This window comes from Somniosus microcephalus, chromosome 4 (genome assembly GCF_052327205.1).
Source record: "Somniosus microcephalus isolate GS21.2 chromosome 4, FLI_Smic_1.0, whole genome shotgun sequence".
Lineage (NCBI taxonomy): Eukaryota > Metazoa > Chordata > Chondrichthyes > Squaliformes > Somniosidae > Somniosus > Somniosus microcephalus.
Genome location: NC_140990.1, coordinates 43,421,025 through 43,428,445, shown reverse-complemented (window position 1 = coordinate 43,428,445; position 7,421 = coordinate 43,421,025). Strand labels below are relative to the sequence as shown.

At 48.5% G+C, this 7,421-nt stretch overlaps 1 pseudogene; it reads left to right on the top strand.

Annotated features, from left to right (window-relative positions):
* The first annotated feature begins 3,532 nt into the window (after window positions 1-3,532).
* Window positions 3,533-6,144, top strand: LOC147118754 (uncharacterized; annotated as a pseudogene).
* Window positions 6,145-7,421: the final 1,277 nt, after the last annotated feature.

The following is a 7,421-nucleotide window of genomic DNA, read 5'->3' as shown; positions in this document are numbered from 1 at the left end:
AATGGAATGGAAAATGAGTGTTCTAAAATGAGTAATGTAACATTTCCAGCACTTTTAAGAAAGAAACTTTTCATCAGTAATAAGTAATTATGTATGTATGTCCGCATATATTCCTTTACGTATATGTATGTATGTTTTATATTCCTTTACTAATGTGTATGAATGTATGTTTTTAATTATGATTTTCCAATAAGTTACTTTCTCTGAAAGTCATAATTAAATAATACATTCATACACATAAGTAAAGGAATATATACATAACACGCAAAGGAATATATACAGACATACATAATTTCAGAAGCTCCACGATAAGAAATATCTTCCTCCGCAGCCTCTGGAGCAACTGTACCCATGCTTTTTTCATGTGTAAGTTGTAAGGACTTGACCTCACTGAAATCATGAATGAAAGCGGCGAATTTTACTGCGCACGCGTTTTGCCTCTGAACCCCTTCGTTCAGAGGACAGGAAATGCCGGTTTTCCCCGCATGCGCTGTGCATGCTGAAAACTGGCATTTCCTCCGGCCAGACGCGTAAGTACCCCGACCGTACTCGCGCATTTGGAAGGGAATTACTGGGCCAACATTTTACATGTAAAAAAAATGAAAAATTTAACAATTGCACGATTTGCCCCCTCGCATCTGCGACTGAGGGTCCAAGGAGGTGCATTGCGCAAGAGGTCATCGTCGTACATATCCTCACACTGTTCCCTTTCGGGAACTGTATGAAGTGGTGGAAGGAGTTATGGCCGTGATTAACGCTCATTCCGTGACCGTAACCATCTTTGAACCAGCCATTAGGGTGGTTAGTCCTATGGCGTGAGGGTTTTACGGGCTCCCACAACCCATCTGAGGTGGGGGGGCCACCCACACCCACGGACGCAAGTATCCCGCTGGATGTCCACCCAGAATTTATAGTTGGAGCTCCGACTCCACTTGCCGGGACTGTCTGGAGTGGGGTTCGAAACCCTACTCCTTCTGGCCCAGCGGCGGGGATGCTTACTGCTACGCAAAAGGCCCACTCCGCACAAAAGGTGACACCCATACGTTTCCTGCGCCTTTTCCCTCCCCGTGACTGGAGCCCTATGCTGCCACTTGAAAGACCAAGCTATCATCTGCCCTTTTTGCGGCGCCTTTGACTTCTCATTACCAATGATGAGCAGGCGCTGCGCCTCCACCTCCTTGAGGAGATTGCTGAGGTCATCATCAGTTCAATTGTGAGTTCTTTTAATGCTGTGAATTGTGCTCATTCCAGCCATTTCACGTTGCTAATCGGATTGGGCCTTTGGCATAGCGGTAGGATCCCCGCCGCTGGACCAGATCAGGGTAGGGTTTCGAACCCTGCTCCAGACAGTCCCGGCAAGTGGAGTCGGAGCTCCGGCTCTAAATTCTGGGTTGACATCCAGTGGGATATTTGCGTCCGTGGGTGTGGGTGGCCCCCCCTCCTTGTATAGCTTGTGGGAGCCCGTAAAACCCTCCCGCCATAGGACTAACCGCCCTAATGGCTGGTTCAAAGATGGTTACGGTCACGGAATGAGCGTTAATCATGGCCATAAATCCTTCCACCACTTCATACAGTTCCCCAAAGGGAACAGTGTGAAGACACGTATGACGACGACATTGCTAAATAAATACATGGAATTAAAAAAATTCTTTTAGGGCTTTTAAAAGTCTTTAAATTGCTTTAATTCTGTTTAAAACTACTTCAGATTCTTCAAAATAATGTAAACGTTTTTAAAATTTTATAAAAGTTCACAAAACATTCATAAAATAGCAGATAACTTACTTTCCCTGCAGCTGTGTAACTACAAAGTCCTCTGCAGCTGCTTGGAGAGATTGGGGGCGTGTCCTACTACAATGAGACCTTAAGGGGTGTGTCTCACTTGCACTGCACGCTCCAGGCTTCGCGCTGGCTGCACTCCTGGGCGGCGTGACGTCATACGCTGCCCGGGATTCTTCTTTTTGAAACACCAATTCCAGGCGTCCCTGGAGGTGATCGGCAGGAGCGTCGGGTAAGTGCATATATGGGGCTTGCACGTGCGGCAAGCCCCGTTCACGAATTTCTGGCCCATTAGAATTATTATTTACTGTGGCCACGTTTGATTTAAACCGTTGATTTCTCTGACTGCCACTTTTGTTTTTCTCCTTCCTATCTTTTGCTTTTATCCCTGTTTCCCTTTCCTCTGTCTCCCTGCTCAGGTTCCCAACCCCCTGCCATTTTAGTTTAAACCCCCCCGAACAGTGCTAACAAACCTCCCCGCAAGGATATTTGTCCCACTCTGGTTCAGGTGCAACCCGTCCGACTTGTACAAGTCCCACCTTTCCCAGAAGCAGGCCTAATGATCCAGGAAACTAAAGCCCTCCCTCCTGCACCAACTCTTTAGCCACGCATTCATCTGCTCTATCCTCCTATTCCTATACTCACTAGCACGTGGCACCGGGAGTAATCCAGAGATTACAACCTTTGAGGTCCTGCTCTTTAATCTGCTACCAAGCTCCCTAAATTCTTGCTGCAGGACCTCATCCCTCTTCCTACCCATGTAATTGGTCCCAATGTGAACCACGACCTCTGACTGTTCACCCTCCCCCTTCAGAATGCCCTGAAGCCATTCAGTGACATCCTTGACCCTGGCACCAGGGAGGCAACAAACCATCCTGGAGTCACATCTACGGCCACAGAAATGCCTATCTGTACCCCTTACGATAGAATCCCCTACCACTATTGCTCTCCCACTCTTTTTCCTCCCTTCCTGAGCAGCAGAAGCACCCCTGGTGCCAGGAAGTTGGCCGCTTCTGCCTTCCTCTGGTAAGTCATCCCCCTAAACAGTATCCAAATCGGTATACCTGTTTGAGAGGGGGATGGCCACAGGGGTTCCCTGCACTACCTGCCTGCCTCTACTGCTCTGCCTGATGGTCACCCATTTCCCTTCTGCCTGTGCAGCCCTTACCTGTGGTGTGACCAACTCACTAAACGTGTTATCCACGACCCTCATAGCATCGTGAATGCTCCAAAGCCCATCCATCCGCAGCTCCAGCGCCGCAATGCAGTCTGCTAGTAGCTGCAGCTGGATGCATTTCTGGCACACGTGGTCACCAGGGACACCGGCAGTGTCCCTGAATTCCCACAAAGAGCAAGAGGAGCATAACACGGGGCTGAGCTCTCCTGGCCTAAAGAAGAAGACGCTGCCAATATAGCAGTAAAAGGAGGTAGTAGCGATATTACATATAATAAAAATAGATAAAGAGGAGGCACTTAACAGGTTGGCAGGCCTCAAAGTAGAAAAGGCACCCAGATGGATGGGATGCATTCTAGGTTACTGAGGGCAGTAAGGGTTGAAATTAAGGAGGCTCTGACCACAATCTTCCCATCCTCGTTCGATATGGAGGTGTTACTGGAGGACTGCAAATATTACACACCTGTTTAAAAAGCGAGAGCTGGATAAACCATGCAACTACAGGCCAGTCAGTAAAGGAAACTATTAGAGACAATAATCCGGGACAAAATTGATTGGCATTTGGAAAATATGGGTTTATAAATGAAACTCAGCGTGGATTTGTTAAAGTAAATTTTGTTTGACTAACTTGATTGAGTTCTTTGATGAATTAACAGAGGGTTGATGAGGGTAGTGCGGTTGATTTTGTGTATTACTGGGAAACAAGGAAGACAATGTTAAACTTGAGGCATTGCTGGACCAGGAGCCAGTGTAGGTCGGTGAGCACAGGGGTGATGGGTGAACAGGACTTGGTGCGAGTTAAAATACAGCAGGTGAGTTTTGGATGAGCTGAAGTTTACAGAGGGTGAAGGAGGGGGCCAGCAGGGAGAGCAATGGTGTAGTGAAGTCTGGAGGTGACACGGGCACGGACCAGGGTTTCAGCAGCTGATGGGCGGAGACAGGGGCAGAGACAGGTGGTTTTACAGAGGGTGAAGGAGGGGGCCAGCTGGGAGAGCATTGGTGTAGTGAAGTCTGGAGGTGTCACAGGCACAGACCAGGGTTTCAGCAGCTGATGTCAAGTCCCCACAGCGGGTGTAGAACTGAACCCAACCAGAACAGAGGGAGGGAGAAAACTGGGAGTGCAGGAAAAAAATGTTGGCGATGGTGCGATGGGTTTGGATTTCAGCACAGGGAGGAGGGAGAGTGTGTGGGACGGGGATTTACAGCTTTGGGGGAACAAGAGAGGAAAGATTGTTCCATAGAAACTAGAATTGTCTGTTCTGAATTTCTATCCTGCACTTACAGTGATGGCTTTTGTAAACTCCTTTTACAGGGTATTTGAAGGCTGAAATTGCAGTCAGGAAACTCAAACCAAACATCACAACAAGATCTGACAGAGTCACTCGATTCATCAGGATCCGAATATCATCGGCCTTTGAAAGTGGAAGAAGAAATGTTTGTCTGTTCTGTCTGTGGGAAAAGATTTCAAACATCAGTGTGACTGGAAAAGCACCGAGACACACACACCCGAGTGAGAGTGTTCCAGTGCACTGACTGTGGAAAGAGCTTTAACCAGTTACACAGCCTGAAAAAACATCGCACCATTCACAGCGGGGAGAAACCGTACACGTGTTCTGTGTGTGGACGAGGCTTCAACTGATCGTCCAACCTGGAGAGACACAAGGACACCCGCACCACAGAGAAACCTAGGAAATGTGAGGACTGTGGAAGGGATTCAGTTCCCCGTCCCAGCTGAAAGCTCATCAATGCAGTCACACTGGGGAGAGGCCATTCACCTGCTCCGTGTGTGGGAAGGGATTCACTTGGCCATGTCACCTGATAAGACACCAGAGAGTTCACACTGATGAGAAACCTTTTAAATGCTCTGTCTGTGAGAACAACTTTAAAAGCTCTGAGGGACTGATTAGGCACCAGCGAGTTCACACTGATGTGAGACTATTCAGTTGCTCTCACTGCGAAAAAAGATTCAAGCACTCATCCAATCTCACTGAACACCAGCGTGTTCACACTGGGGAGAGGCCTTTTCAATGCTCTGCCTGTGGAATCAGCATTAAAAGCACTGGTGAGCTGAGTAAACACCAACGAGTTCACACTGACGAGAGACCATTTAACTGCACTGACTGTGGAAACAGATTTAAATGTGTTGCAGATCTGATTAATCACCAGCGAGTTCACACTGGTGAGAGACCATTTAAATGCTCTGACTGTGGGAACAGATTTAAAAGTTCAGAGGGAGTGATTAAACACCAGCGTGTTCACACTGATGAGAGACCTTTTCAATGCTCTGACTGTGGGAGCAAATTTAAAAGCTCTGAGGGTTTGATTAGACACCAGCGAGTTCACACTGACAAGAGACCATTTCAATGCTCTGACTGTGGGAATAGCTTTAAACACTCGGCAGAGCTGATTAAACACCAGCGTATTCACACTGACGAGAGACCTTTTAAATGCTCTGACTGTGGGAACAGATTTAAAAGTTCAGAGGGAGTGATTAAACACCAGCGTGTTCACACTGATGAGAGACCGTTTCAATGCTCTGAATGTGGGAACAGCTTTAAACACTCGGCAGAGCTGGTGAGACACCAGCGAGTTCACTCTGGGGAGAGACCTTTGAAATGCTTGGTCTGCGGGAAAAGCATTAAACGCTCTGTGAGTCTGATTAAACACCAGCGAGTTCACACTGATGAGAGATCGTTTAGTTGCTCTCACTGTGGGAAGAGGTTCAGGCGCTCATCCAGCCTTATGGCTCACCAGCGAGTTCACACGAGGGGGAGGCCATTCATCTGCTCCGTGAGTGCGAAGGAATTCACTCAGTCATCCAACCTGCTGGCAGACCAGCGAGTTCATGTGTGACAGCAGGGTTTAGATTCTGCTGTTTTTTCTGCTGTTAATCACATCCAGGACTGAACCATGTTCACTCTGCTGGTGTTAATAACTCTTCTAACTGGGGTGGAATTTAATATTAAAAGAAAAGACTTACATTTACATAGCGCCTTTCACGACCACCGGATGTCCCAAAGTGCTTTACAGTCAATGAAATACTTTTTTTTTTAAATGTAGTTACTGTTGTAATGTAGGAAATGTGACAGCCAATTTGGGCACAGCAAGCTCCCACAAACAGCAATGCGATAATGACCAGATAATCTGTTTTAGTGATGTTGATTCTGGATATATGCCAAATAAATCAGCTTTGTTTTAAACAGTGTGTCAATTCCTTGGTTTTTTCCATGATAAGAGGAGACTAATGGATTTCCTGCTACCAATTGTTCAATTTTTGGGCCTTTTCTCCAGTCTTACTCTAGAATTTTTAAGTTGTCATAAATTTGGTTACCCTCATGGACAAGTCCCAGCTCCCCATATCTTCCAGAGAGCCTCTCCTAGCCTTGGTAGCCTAAGTGTAAGATCCTAACCCGAATCATTAACGTAATCCCTAACCCCAACCCCTGACTGTATCCCCCTAACCACAGTCCTCAAGTCCCTAAAGTGCCCGCTCGCAACAGTGATTGTGATGTCAACGGGGGTGCAGAGGTCAACGGCCAGGTTATTTTTGAATATATAACCCGCGACCTCTTCCACCTAGAAGGACAAGGGCAGCAGGTGCATGGGAACACCATCCCCTCCAAGTCACACACCATCCTGACTTGGAAATAAAGCGTTGTTCTTTCATTGTCGCTGGGTCAAAATCCTGGAACTCCCTCCCTAACAGCACTGTGGGAGTACCTTCACACACGGACTGCAGCAGTTCAAAAAGGCGGCTCACCGCCCCCTTAAGGGCAACTAGGAATGGGCAATAAATGCTGGCCTTGCCAGTGGCGCCCACATCCCATGAAAGAATAAAAAATGTTTCCCTCGCCTCACTTCCTGGTCCAATTGCACCTCTTCTGTTCCTCAACCGCTCCATTCACCCAAGACCCATAGTGTTATTTAGAGGACAGGCCGCTGATACGCGTAAAAAAGTTTCAATTATCAGGAATTTCTTCACAGCCTCAATGGCGGCTCTGGGTACCCAGAATGCCGCGCGGTTGGGAATACGCCCTGAGTGACAGGGGCCCAGTACGCAGGCGCAGTAGAGCTGGGTCCCTGGGCCGCCTGGAGGAAGATGGCGGTCGGGACAGAGCGGACGTGGTAGGAGAGAGAGGGCGGGCGTGGTGGGAGAATAAACCACAAGGCCGGCTTTATAATAAAGGGGCTGCGGCCTTAGAGCCGAATAACAGCCCCCGGGGTTCATCCAGCTCCGGGCGGCGGCTGTGAGGCTTTCTCCCGGGGACAGAAGGAGGAATTGGAGCCATGGTTGGGCAGGGAAGCTTCATAAACACCCGGTGTAGGCCTCAGGCCCTGAATAAGAGCCCACAGGCCCCGGGTTTACCCCACGGGGACAGGCCCGGCCGCCCGGGTCAGCGGGGTCACTGGCTGCCATCTTGGGCAGGGCGGGGTCACTGACCGCCATCTTGGGCAGGGCGGGGTCACGGTG